This window comes from Notothenia rossii (assembly GCF_949606895.1).
Source record: "Notothenia rossii genome assembly, chromosome: 10".
Classification (NCBI taxonomy): Eukaryota; Metazoa; Chordata; class Actinopteri; order Perciformes; family Nototheniidae; genus Notothenia; species Notothenia rossii.
The window spans coordinates 6672520-6686645 of NC_136908.1; the positions used below are offsets into that span (position 1 = coordinate 6672520).

The 14126-nt window shown below is 40.8% G+C and overlaps 1 protein-coding gene across 1 annotated transcript in view; it reads left to right on the forward strand.

The window, feature by feature from the left end:
• The window catches only part of hivep3a (HIVEP zinc finger 3a), a 40917-nt gene that overhangs the window by 439 nt on the left and 26352 nt on the right, over positions 1-14126 (forward strand). The gene's annotated exons all lie outside the window — the stretch shown is intronic.

A 14126-nucleotide genomic window follows, 5' to 3' on the forward strand; every position in this document is an offset into this window, starting at 1 on the left:
TTTATTTGTTTTGTTTCAATAATAATGGCAAAAAACTACAATACAAATAAATAAGGAACCCTCTATGTAAAAATACAGGCTAATTTGTCTACCATTTACAGTTGGTGTTTTTCAATTGGCTGAGGAGGTGTTCAAATACAGATTGGATTTATTCTGAAGCACTTGCATGGGTTGTATTGCTATGATTTCGTGATGCAGTTTCATTTTGAAAGTGCTGTATCTGAGGCTGTGTTATTGCTGCTGGTTTGACTCTGGTTGTAGCTGCATGGCTCTGTATGAGGTGCGTAGGAACACTGCCTCTACGGTGCTCTGGTGTTTTGTTAATCGATATTGCCTCCTGCTGTTGTTCTATATACGTGCATGTACTGTCAATCCCTAAATAAGACAGTTTTTTTGCACAGGTGTGTCATATTTGGCTTTTTGGTTATTGATTATCCCACTCGGCTTTATCACAGCTCTGCGCCCCTGTAGCAAACCAGCCTCCATTCAAAAATCTGGCACCTCCAATATATTTTAATAATTATTCTGTAAGTGCGCATGCCTGGTGAGAACAAACTGATTTTACGATGCCGGATGAACTAATATACCTTCAGTAGCAGTAACAGGCTATTAATAATAATATGCCTTCTTGTCGAAAAGCTTATTTACACTTGTATGCGTGATTCGTTTAACGGTATTCGTCGTTCAAGTCTATTTTGTGGTACAACACCATTGTGAGAATCGGTACTAAAGGGTCCAGCTGTGATACAGTGAGCATGCCGAATACACACATAGATCTTCAATAACCTTAAAATACAGTTATCGTGATGTGTAATACATGCGTCTTGTTGAGAAACATTTTGTAGACTAAAATGTGTGATTTATTGGAGGGAATTCGCTGTGGCTGCTTCTATTTTGGGTATAAAATCTTTGTTATAATCGGTCCACATGTGATAAATTGACCATGCCAAATTAACACATGACCCTCAGTACTCATAAAATACCGTTATCATGTTTTTTAATACATGCGTTTTGTTGAGGAGCATATTTGGGACTTAATTGATTTATTGAACGGTTTCCCCTCATGCAACAGAAAGCGAAACTACATCACATCATTCCTGCATACAACTTGCTTACAACGTGACATCATTCATGAGAAACAGATGTATTTATTTTGTGGCTGCAGGATCAAATCGCCAATAATATTACATAATCACATCTGAGCTTAAATTGGTGGATTTAACGTCCCATGTACCCGGGGATTTCGTACTTCTTCGTACTGTTTTCCCTCTTAAAATAAACACAAATATGCATTATGATGTGTTTATAAAGAGCAGGAAGATGACCTACTGTCCACTCGGTCTCTGCAGCACTCTGCCTGCTGGATTAGAGGACATCTGAGGACAGTTTGCATCATTGCTCTGCTGCAAAAAACACACACACTTGGAACGACTAGGCATTTTCTCTATTGGTTTATCACAAGATTAAGAATATTTCTCCGAAGGCTCACAACATTTCCGGGCACAAAGTGGAGCTATATCTGTCTGGGTTTAAAGAGTTTGATCAATAATGTGACGGATTGTCATCCTTGGAGGGAGGGAGGGAGTATTCTCTGGGAAAATATGATTATTTTCATTATTGATTAATCTACTGGTCAAACATCCACAAATCTAAATCTACAATTATATAAAACATAATAAATGAACACATCCACATTAAAGAATCTGGAACCAGGGAATATTTCACATTCATTCTTTGATAAAGGATCAACATCTTAATTGATTAACACTATTGTGTGGCCCTATATGCATTTGCCTTCCACTTAGGGTGCAATTATCATGTTTCTACAGAAGGGGAAACTGTTTCCTGGCTACACCCTGAAGAAGGCTCTTTGTTCCGCCACTATTGTTAACAACTATTGTATGAACAGTGTCTGGGATGTAAACAAATCCTTATGAAAGAGCTGTTTGATTGGTCTATCACTATTTGCCTGAGCAATGCCTTACACCTCTTCCTTATATATCACTTGTCTTGGTATTGTCTAATTATATAAATTTATATCATTTTTTTGCCCCAAAAGTCACAAAATAAGTAGGTTAACGTATGGAAAAAAGGGGCAAAAGTGTTTTAAAATCAAATAAGTGCACAACCATTGTTTGTTTATAGTAAGTGTAGTGCACTTCCGGTTCCTTCATCTCTTAGTCAGCAGATTTGTTGAATGTGTTTTTGGTTGTTATCCTGAGAAAAAGGTCTGTGGTTAACACAAACTGAAGAGATTTGAATTCTACGACATGAAATACGTCAGTAAATACCCCCAAAAAGCGTTTGCCCCATCATCACTGCACCAGTCCAACCCAGTCTCACGGCATTTCGTGTTATAGTCACGAAATTAATTTAATCTATTGATTCGTGTTCACCAACACAATTTTACCCCTTTTTTCGTATCACACAGAACGATTTTAAAAGCAATGTATTTCCATTGGTAGTATGTTTCGTACCTGCACCACGTCTTTTTGTCCGGTAGGGTCTTGGAAGACCGGAAGCTGTGTGGTTCATAAAAACATTTTCTTACTCAATATCTTACCCTAAGCCTAACCCTTTTATTTTAAATTGTATAATATCTGAGTTTTTTTGCCGTCCGCGAGGAAAAGAAATCCTCAAAGAGCCTCAGAATACTGAAATCTGTATTTTTTTTCATATTTCTTTCCTTATAATTTGTTATTATTTGGTGCAGGCACGAAACATACTACCAATAGAAATACATTGCTTTTAAAATCGTTCTGTGTAACACGAAAAAAATGACGAAATCGTGTCGGTGAACACGAATCAATAGATTAATTTCGTGACTTTAACACGAAATGCCGTGAGACTGTGTTGACCAGTCTGTTTGAACAAATGAATCCTAGTGAAGTGATTTCTTGATCATTCCAGTGAAGTCTTTCCCCTCAGTCCGTCATGTTTCCCCCTCCGTACTGAAGAGTCACATTTTGGTCGTTCCTGTCAGTCCGCGTCCTCGACAGGGGATTTCTTTCCTCCGTAGAAGAGCCGGTGCCTTTGGTTATTTATAATCATTTTTCTCTCCCCGAGGTGTCCTTCACCTCAGGAGGGACACAACAATCCACGACTCTATGTTCCCAGTTTGATGCCGTGTACCTGCATCAATCACCACGCTGTCATTGTGTTGTTGCAGCAGGCTGGGTGACATTGACCTCTTGTGTCTATTAAAAGCACAGAATATATTCCTTATGTCATAAAACTGCCAGTGGAAGCATGAAAATACAAGACATCCACCTTTTTAACACAGTATAGATTTACCTTTATATAGCTACCATGAACGACCATTATTTGCGTCTTTCTATTGGACTCTGACAGAAAATGTGAGTCATTTCCCAGAAAAGACCGGATATGAAATGTTTCAAAATCATTAGAGAAAAGCACTTTTATCCAGAACAACTGTCTTGCTGTGTCTTCCACTGTATCGGGCATAAACAAAACCATCATCAGGGCCATTATCGACGTTCCTGTTTGTTTGTTTGTTTGTTTGTTTGTTATGGATCCCTGTGGAGCTGGAGTCTATCAATTCTGATGTTTCATGGGTGCTAAAGTGGCAGCATAATGGACTGTCTGTGGCACTGATATGCCCAAATGGCTTTCACTGAGTTTTCCACTGGAGCCAAAACTGTGTTTTACTTTAGATGAAGTTAACCCCACTAAAGGCACATTCAGTGGTGGTATGATAAACATATATTTGGTGTGCGGGGTCTTGGAGCTGTCCTGAGGTCCCACGGCCTGCTGAGGCTTTATGAAATGGCATGAACTCTGTTTTTTTTTTCTCAAAGGTCTCTCTGTTCAGGCTAAGGCAGCGAAGCCAGAGAGACAACATGGATATTCATCAGCTTCGTTCTCATGTCAGTGATGGGTACTCAGACCTTAAAGTGTCCTTGGTAGCAGGTGAACTGTGAGAGCACTTGTATCTTCAGAGCTTCACTGATGTTTTCCACATTGCTGTTTTTAGGCACTTAAAGGTCACATGTCATGCTTTTCCGGTTATTACCCGTCCCCTTGTTTGTTATGAAGCTTTTTCTGCATGTAAACGGTCTGCAGAGTCAAAACCCCTCAAAGTTCACCCTGTAGTGAAACTCTAACACAGAGAAGACCTGTCTGTGCTGCCCCAGAACGCCTCGTTGGAGATTTCTTATTTTTTTCTTCCTGACTATGGTGACGTAACCATACCCAAATGGACCAATCCGCGGAGCCGTTACGTCCTCGGAGCCATTCAGTCATTTGGACCAATCTGCGGACTTCCTCACACACACACACACACACACACGCACACACACACACACACACACACACACACACACACACACACACACACACACACACACACACACACACACACACACACACACACACTCAATCTTTTGTCGGCTGCAGCTCCGCGGATTTCTCAGCCTGAGACGGCGGGACGCGGCGACAGCCAGGCTGCGGGTGTGTGTGTGTGTGTGCTCGGGCTGGTTTCGGGTTGGGTTTCGCTGTGTCTCGCCGACCCCACGCAGCAACCAGGAAACCACACCAGTAAGCCAGCTCACACTGTCCGCTCCTCGCAGCAGCGAGCCTCACAACGTCCCGCCAACACGGCACCCAGTCCCCACACAGCATTCTCATCTGTTTGTCATTACTGATGTCATCACTGGTTGCTAACGCCATTGTAACACATAATCACTGATGTTCCGCTATAACGGTGGTGGACTCATCAGAACAGAGTGGGCGAGCTGACCAATCAGAGCACAGTGGCTCATAGGGAGGGGGGGGGGGGGGGGGGGCAGGAGCTCCAACAAGCCGTGTAGGACAGAGTGAATACACATACTATACAGAGATGCTGTATGAGAAACCAATGTGAGTTTGGAAAATTGCACAATATAAATCTATTCTAATAGACCTCAACAATGGAATTATGATCAGTAGAAATGGCCATGTCATGGGGCCTTTAACAAAGGAAGAACATGCCAAGTCAAGGTGCAATCTGGATCTTAATGAGACACAAAGGAAATGCATATAGACAATGGTTTCACTTTGTTTTTCATTTAATAGATGTTAGGCTTGGGAATCCTTCAGGGCTTTTGTACCGATCAGAAAACCTCAATCCAATAATCGACTTTAGTGTTGGTTTGGAGGAAATGTATTGACTATTGTCTAAGTGGGGCTTTGCAGTGACTATTGTGTTTAGTAATGCTCTCCATGTTAGCATAGCATGCTCAACAGGATGGTGCTTTTCGCAAATGATTGTTATGATGTGTCCCATTGGTGCTGGGAAGTGATTTCCAATACAACACGTATGAAATACAATTTCTAGCTAGGTTAGCATTGTTAGCTATTGTTAGCAAATGCCAACATGTTCACAGGTAGACCTTAGTGTACAACGGATTGAATGAGACATAAATAAGTCAGGAAAGCTAATAAACAGTAGAGAGCCTTCAACTTAAAACTATTTTTTTATTATTTAATTTATCTGCAAGTTCATTTTACAATTATTTGATACATTTTTTTATGCGCAAGAAAATAATGACAAATGGCCTTTACAATGTAAACATAATGAGCTTTATTTGGTTTAAAATAATAGGCAAAAACTCTATTAAATTACGTTGATCAAAATATTAAAACATTTCATGAAATTACTTTTTAATTACTCATCAAATATGAAACAAATGCATGTTTTATGAATCGATTTGAAAGGATTTCTTTGGACACATATGGAGTCCGGACTGGTTGGTTAAACCACAGTCTTGTTTAACAAAACAAATGAAATCCGTACGTCTCCAACCATCTCTGGATCCCGTTCATCTCAACATTAATTCTGAACGTCCACAGCAGTTTAACCAGGAAGCGGGAAGTGACCGTTCCCTGTTCGGTGCATAATGCTGAAGTTGCATTGCTCTTATTGGAACAAATGTCCTCCCGACGCCATACATCATCAAACACCTCCTGCCTCCTCCAACCTGGAAAACACATTCTTTTTTCCAGCCACCACAGCGGTAATAAATCACAGCTCTCTGCGCAGAACCCTGTGTTCGTGATTCAAGATGTGTCGTGTAAGCGGTACATCCTCACGTAGATTCAGGGTGTCAACGCTTCAGCTCGTCATGCAGCCGGGGACCCAAGGGTGCCCTCATCCATCATTAGGATCCCCCCCAGCAGCAGACTCGAGTTAAATGTCAAAAGTGCCGTAAGCGAGCAGATTTCCTCCGCGCCGGAAAACGGTCCAAGACTACCGGAGCGGAAATTATCTATCATCTTTACTTAGCTTTGTCTACTTCCTTTTTACAAAGATTCAAAGGCTTTTTTGTCAAATGAACAAAAGGTACCGCGTTTTATTGGTAATGAAAATCTAAAGTCTAAAGCTCCTTCAACAATGCAACATACAATATACCATAGAGATACAAATAGTGCAAGAAAAAAATATGAATAGTCCAAGACAATGGTCATAATAGAAAAATACCCAAAGTATTGTTTTTATTGTTTTGTTTAATGCTTTATTTATACAGTCAAATGCAATGCAAAATAATAATAACCATATTTATATAAATCTAAGAAGTTCAAGTAAGAAAGAAAGAACAAATGCAAAACAAAATTAAATTAAATTAAAAAAGGATAAAAGCATAAGTAGCAAGGATGTGCCATAAAAAGGTAAATAATTTGTTTACTTCCGGACCTAAGCGTAACACTCACACTTCTTATCCTGTCCCTGATGCGTGTTCTGTCTACGCAAATGTTGGCAGATAGCATAACAAGTATCAGGGACAGAAGAGTCCAAAAGTACACTCACAGCGGGCACTACAAAAGCAAGCTCCATCTCTAACAATTTCTCATGTGGCTTGGGAGAAGGACTCTCTCAATCTCAACGTGTTGTGCCTTGGAAGCCTTTATTTTTGGAAAATAATGGATGGAAAAAGAAGACAAAAAGATATAAGTAAACTCAACTACACTCTTCTATCTGACTCTCCTGCTGCCATATTTGTTATGCTATCTGCCAACATTTGCGTAGACAGAACTCGCATCAGGGACAGAATACTTCTATTGGCTAGTGCTCCAACACATTGTACGTGATAGGCTAAGGGGCGGGACATCTCTAAGCTAGTTGGCCAATCCCAACTGTGCCGGCCAGCTAACCAATCAGAGCAGACTGGGCTCTGGTTTCAGACAGAGGGTGAAAAGAGGTGCTGCAGCACAGGCAGTATGAGAAAAATAAAGAGCTTTTTGAACATTAAAGCATGGAGACATGTCCCAGTAGAGACACTACATACTGATATACACCTGAACATCAGCAGGAGAGGACTCTTTAAAGTAGAGACACTACATACTGATATACATCTGAACATCATCAGGAGAGGACTCTTTAAAGTAGAGACACTACATACTGATATACAACTGAACATCAGGAGGAGAGGACTCTTTAAAGTAGAGACACTACATACTGATATACACCTGAACATCAGCAGGAGAGGACTCTTTAAAGTAGAGACACTACATACTGATATACATCTGAACATCATCAGGAGAGGACTCTTTAAAGTAGAGACACTACATACTGATATACAACTGAACATCAGGAGGAGAGGACTCTTTAAAGTAGAGACACTACATAATGATATACACCTGAACATCAGCAGGAGAGGACTCTTTAAAGTAGAGACACTACATACTGATATACACCTGGACATCAGCAGGAGAGGACTCTTTAAAGTAGAGGCACTACATGCTGATATACACCTGAACATCAGCAGGAGAGGACTCTTTAAAGTAGATACACTACATACTGATATACACCTGAACATCAGCAGGAGAGGACTCTTTAAAGTAGAGACACTACATACTGATATACATCTGAACATCATCAGGAGAGGACTCTTTAAAGTAGAGGCACTACATGCTGATATACAACTGAACATCAGGAGGAGAGGACTCTTTAAAGTAGAGACACTACATAATGATATACACCTGAACATCAGCAGGAGAGGACTCTTTAAAGTAGAGACACTACATACTGATATACACCTGAACATCAGCAGAAGAGGACTCTTTAAAGTAGAGACACTATATACTGATATACACCTGAACATCAGCAGGAGAGGACTCTTTAAAGTAGAGACACTACATACTGATACACCTGAACATCAGCAGGAGAGGACTCTTTAAAGTAGAGACACTACATACTGATATACACCTGGACATCAGCAGGAGAGGACTCTTTAAAGTAGAGACACTACATACTGATATACACCTGCACATAAGCATGACACGTCGTCTTTAAGACAATACTGTTACATTCCACCACCGGTACAGGGTAATGTTTTGGCAAAAAAGCACACGTTTTTTGTTGACGCTGTATGCTTGGGTGTTAAGTGTTAAGTGTGCACCTGTGTGTGTGTGTGTGTGTGTGTGTGTGTGTGTGTGTGTGTGTGTGTGTGTGTGTGTGTGTGTGTGTGTGTGTGTGTGTGTGTGTGTGTGTGTGTGTGTGTGTGTGTGTGTGTGTGTGTGTGTGTGTGTGTGTGTGTGTGTGTGTGTGTGTGTGTGTGTGTGTGTGTGTGTGTGTGTGTGTGTGTGTGTGTGTCGTCAGAGGCCCCGGGGCCGAGCGTATGGACCCAGCTTGGTTTTCTCCGCGAGGTGGAAGGGCCTCTGGTTCCTGCCCCCCCCCCCCCGCAGAGAGAGCAGCCTGTCGGGCAGAAGGCCTCTCAGCTGCACCCCTCATTCACAAAACACCAAGTGGACACACACACACACACACACACACACACACACACACACACACACACACACACACACACACACACACACACACAGGCCAAAAAATTGACCTTTTACATTCATGCCCATCCAACAGTGCCCCTGCAAATGCCATTCATACATAGTGTTTGTATATCGCTGCTGAAGGTCCTCTGAGGATGAAGAGCATCACAGTGACGTCTCCTCCTGTCCTCACTCCCACTTTGTCATTGTCCATCAAGGTCATTTTCTGCAGAGAGGAGGACACCACTGGCTTTTAGTTTGTTATATAACAGCCGGTGTGTTTGTTTTTCTGGGTTTGTCCAGTTCAAAAGGCCTGGTTGGTATCTACAGGTAGAGCTCATTGGAAGCCATTTGTACTTCTTTGCATCGTGAGTGCATGTCACAATATTATCCAGCATCCAGTAACACTATCTTCTCTCTGTGTGTGGACGATATAGATTTCTGGATCCTCGATGGCAGGCTTCCCCTGTCTGTTGATTCTCTGTTGGTGAAATAAGAGAGCATGTGGCTGCTCTCTCCGCACATCACACCACCTTCACATCCAACAGATCGCTTCAGCTCATTGTTTTTGGATAGGAGCTACAAAAGAGAGAAAGAGAAATTGGCTTTTTGTTGTTGTCTTACGTGGAATCAAAGAAGCAGGTTGGGATGTCCTGATGTGCCGCCTGTATCCTGCTTAACCCGGCTGCGTCAGGCTCAACAGAGTTAGTATTGATCCATCAGTTACATCATGCAGAGCTGCTGCCCTCTCTGATGGGACTGAGTTCAGCTTCTCACTGGTTTCCATTAGCTGATTTCCTCCCCTTCATGAATTCATGCTCTCTCTCTGCTCTGGTAGTTACTTGGTTTGAAACTTATTTAAGAGGCCCTATTATTTATTCTCTTTGTGGTTTTTCCCTTCCTTTAATGGGTTCTGTAGGACGTAAACGGTCTCCATTGGAATTCTTTGTTTACTTAAAATTTTTGTCATATTGAATAGACATCATTTACAGGGATTTAAGCAGCATTATTTTCAATTTGAGTCGAGTTCACATGATCAATTTAAATTAGGGATGTCCCGATCACCTTTTTTTGCTCCCGATCCGATTCCGATCATTTGATTTTGACAATTTGCCGATACCGATTTTTCCCGATCCGATCTTTATGCAATGCATTAAGACAAAAAAAAGAAAAAAAGCATTCAAGTTGTCCCTTAAGGTTATTTTTTTTATATAAATTGGATATTCTATCCAACATGGATATAGCTTCTTTCTTTCACAGCAGCATTGGATCAGTTCAGTTGTGCAGCATTGGATCAAAACAAAATAAAGCTTTCAGTACTCGTTAGCTTACTGCTACAATTAGACACTGAGCCCTCCCCACTCTGTTGCCAGATTTGAGAGAAATAAGCAACCAGGTCTATGAAAACAAGCCCCAAAGAAGCAACACATACATGATGTTTTGTAATTTGAAACCAAAACTAAGGCCTCAGGATGACTTTAAGACTTGAACATGGTCATTTTTGTTTTGTAACATTGAATACAAAATAAAAAAATAAAAAAATCTCGATCCCCGATTTTTTTTCTCCCGATTCCGATCTTTTGAAAATCACGTGATCGGCTCCGATAACGTGATCGGATCGGGACATCTCTAATTTAAATCTAATATTGTCATTACTTGCTCAGTTTTGGTCTCCACCTAAAAAATCCTAAAAAATATATTCCTCTTTCCCTGCTAAAGGCTCCATTCAAACTCATGTTTATTACCATCATTTTAAAGTGAAATGCAATAATCTAAGAGCAAAATTCAGAAGCTATAAAAACTAGTTTGTGCTCTTTTGAATATAATAATAATAATAATGCATTTATTTTATATAGGCGCCTTTCAAGCCTCTCAAGGTCGCTGTACAAACACATACAAAACAAGATACACAATACATAACACCAGCATAAAAGCATATAAATCAATCAAATAACCAAATAAATAAAAACAGAGGATGTGTGATGGATAATGATCAGGGTGGATATGCGAGTGTGAAGAGATGTGTTTTGAGACGTGATTTGAAGATGGGGAGAGAGTCAGTGTTGCGGATGTCAGGTGGGAGAGAGTTCCAGAGGCGGGGTGCAGAGCGGCTGAATATCTTTAGCATGAACCCATTGGCTGGCTTAATATTCAAAACTAAATATTATTTGATGGGTTCACGACAACCTGTCTGCAGATGTCTTTACCAACTGAACACACAGTGAATAGCAGCGTTTGTTCGCCTAACAATTAGCAAAGTGCGTCATCTACATCACTCTGAAGCTGGACATCCTACACCAAGCTTTTTGAACTCTTAGGTTTGTAAATCCATAAGCATTGATTCACAGACTCTAACAAGATTCACAGAGTCTAACAAGATATTTAAACGGTGTCACATTTTCAGGAAGTGTCCTTCCAGAAACCCACACTGACTCCCTGAACCCACAAACCCTCGCCTAACTTAGATGTAGAGACCCTTATAGCACATTGCTGGTCATTTCTCCTATATTTAGCATTTCCTCCAAATATTTTTAACTTGTTTTCTCTTCGTTTGCACAATGCCGTACATTCTGTCGTTCTTTGTGCCTCTGTCCTTGTTCCTGATTTGGTTTGCTGCTGCTCTAAATATGTGTTTCCTACTTTTTCTGTGAATGACCCTATTGTCCGTAAGTCCGTAAATAAACATTTTTATTATAGAGTAACGGCCCTTGGTTACCTATAGATATACATTTGGTTTAGTAAATAGCAGAAAAGGAATCTCCAGTTTTTAGATACTCTGGATTTAAAGGGGCCATATTCAGCTCATTTTCAGGTGTATATCAGTATGTAGTGTCTCTACTTTAAAGAGTCCTCTTCTGCTGATGTTCAGGTGTATATCAGTATGTAGTGTCTCTACTTTAAAGAGTCCTCTTCTGCTGATGTTCAGGTGTATATCAGTATGTAGTGTCTCTACTTTAAAGAGTCCTCTTCTGCTGATGTTCAGGTGTATATCAGTATGTAATGTCTCTACTTTAAAGAGTCCTCTCCTGCTGATGTTCAGGTGTATGTCAGTATGTAGTGTCTCTACTTTAAAGAGTCCTTTCCTGCTGATGTTCAGGTGTATATCAGTATGTAGTGTCTCTACTTTAAAGAGTCCTCTCCTGCTGATGTTCAGGTGTATATCAGTATGTAGTGTCTCTACTTTAAAGAGTCCTTTCCTGCTGATGTTCAGGTGTATATCAGTATGTAGTGTCTCTACTTTAAAGATTCCTCTCCTGCTGATGTTCAGGTGTATATCAGTATGTAGTGTCTCTACTTTAAAAAGTATTCTCAAGCTGATGTTCAGGTGTATATCAGTATGTAGTGTCTCTACTTTAAAAAGTCCTCTCTGCTGATGTTCAGCTCATATCAGTATGTAGTGTCTCCTCTATGACATATGACCCTTAGCCTATCATGTACAATGTGTTGGAGCGCTAGCCAATAGGAGCGCAAGTATTACGGAGTGATGTCACTTTGGCGCTGAAGTCTACAAAGGAGTCCAATGGAGGATCATCTTTATCTGCTAATGTGCAGAAACACCAGGTTTAACACAATTATTAGACATGCAAAAAAGGAGAATCTGCGCAGGATTTAAATGTTTAGATTATAAATAAAGCCTCAAAGCTTTGAACTAATGGATAAAGATAAAAACAAAAATCCAAAACAAAAATCTGAAAAACAGTCAAATGTCTCTAAAGCTTCAAAGTAAACCCTGGAGTCAGTTCGTACACTCACGGGTTTCAATTTCCTGGCAGTGTGAACAACATCAATAAAAGCATAATAAATGACTTGACAAATATGAATGTATTTTTAATATCGGCCCGTAGAGTTGGGAGTGTCTTGCTTTGCGGTCCACTCGGTGTATTATGCTTACAGTGCTGTGTAGTACAAATCTGAATTATTGCGCCTTGAGTACACACACCGGCGTCTTTGGTCCATAATGGTACAGTTGTACATACATGGCATTAGTATGTTATTGGAACGTTTGGTAGTGGGTCTGAAGCGGCACCGCCCACCACAGCTGAGCCCTGCACAACATCTGTCAACATCCCTTCTCGTGCGGACTCTTTTAAAATCTGCGATGGTTATTTCTCCTTGTGGACGGCAGCGTGTAGGTTGGTGTTTGTTCGGTGGTGATGGGGGCGTTTGGTCTGTCTGTGGTTCTGGTTATTGGTGTTGTACACACACATTTGAAAAGATACCCATCAAACTTCTAGATCCAGACATCAAGGTCCATTTAAAGCCAGGGTGTGTAAACATGGTTGGTCGTGGGCACATAAAGGAAAAATGTATTTATCCCTGGGGGGAATAAGAAATTGTAAAATAACCACTATTTAAAATAGACGTTTATTTTATCGGAAACTAAGTCATTTTTGTTGATTAAGTTGTTTAAATGTCTCGATTACTCAGTCCAAAATCCAAGGATATATACTAACGCTTGATTTAAAACTGAGAATGGAAGGACCTCTCCATATTCAAAATATAAGACATAATTTTTCCATGACAAAATACTTAAAGGTAGGGTAGGTAAGTTTGAGAAACCGGCTCGAGATACACTTTTTGTTATATTCCATGGAATGCTCTTAACATCCCGATAGCAATGAATATCTGAAGTGCTTTGACAAAAAATCCATAAAGAAATGTCATCTGTGGAAGCTGTGGCGCTGCAAAAAGCACGACCAATCATCTGAGCCGGCCCGGCTAAAGTAACTGGATGGCCTACCTGCCTGTCAGCCTTCCATCTGTGCACAAACTTATCTCGTGCCCTCATTGGTCATGTGCGCGTTTGTGTGTGTTGGAGGAGGGGCTCTGTAAGGAAGTGGCAGATTTTCTCCGGCTGTGTATTTTCAAATTCTAGCGCACCCGAGCTGGTTTCTCCAACATGACCTACCTCACCTTTAAACAATTATCAAAATAGTTGGCAAATACTTTTCTAATCTGTGCTACTCTACTCTGAACTTCCACTGATATATTCTCGATCAAATATTTCCATAAGACAGTGATGATGCATTTCAGAGGTCGTTAAACACGGTAAAGATCATGTGATGCAGCAGCAGAGACTCTGAGGTCTGTTGCTGAAGGACAGATGCTGAGGAGACTCTGGCTCTTTCTCTCCTCTGACAGGTGGCTTCATGCCCAGAAACTCCCTCTGAGGCTCTGCAGGAAGCTGCTGCTGCTGCTGCTGCTGCAACAACCGGTCGCTCCAATATCCGTGTTCGCCTATATCTGCCTTTTGAGTAAAGTCAGATATTCCCCGGTCAATGTCGTCCCCTTTCAGTTTAAAGGAGGTTCGCTCCTGACTACAGCGAGTCACTCAGACTGTATGCAAATTACACATTTCT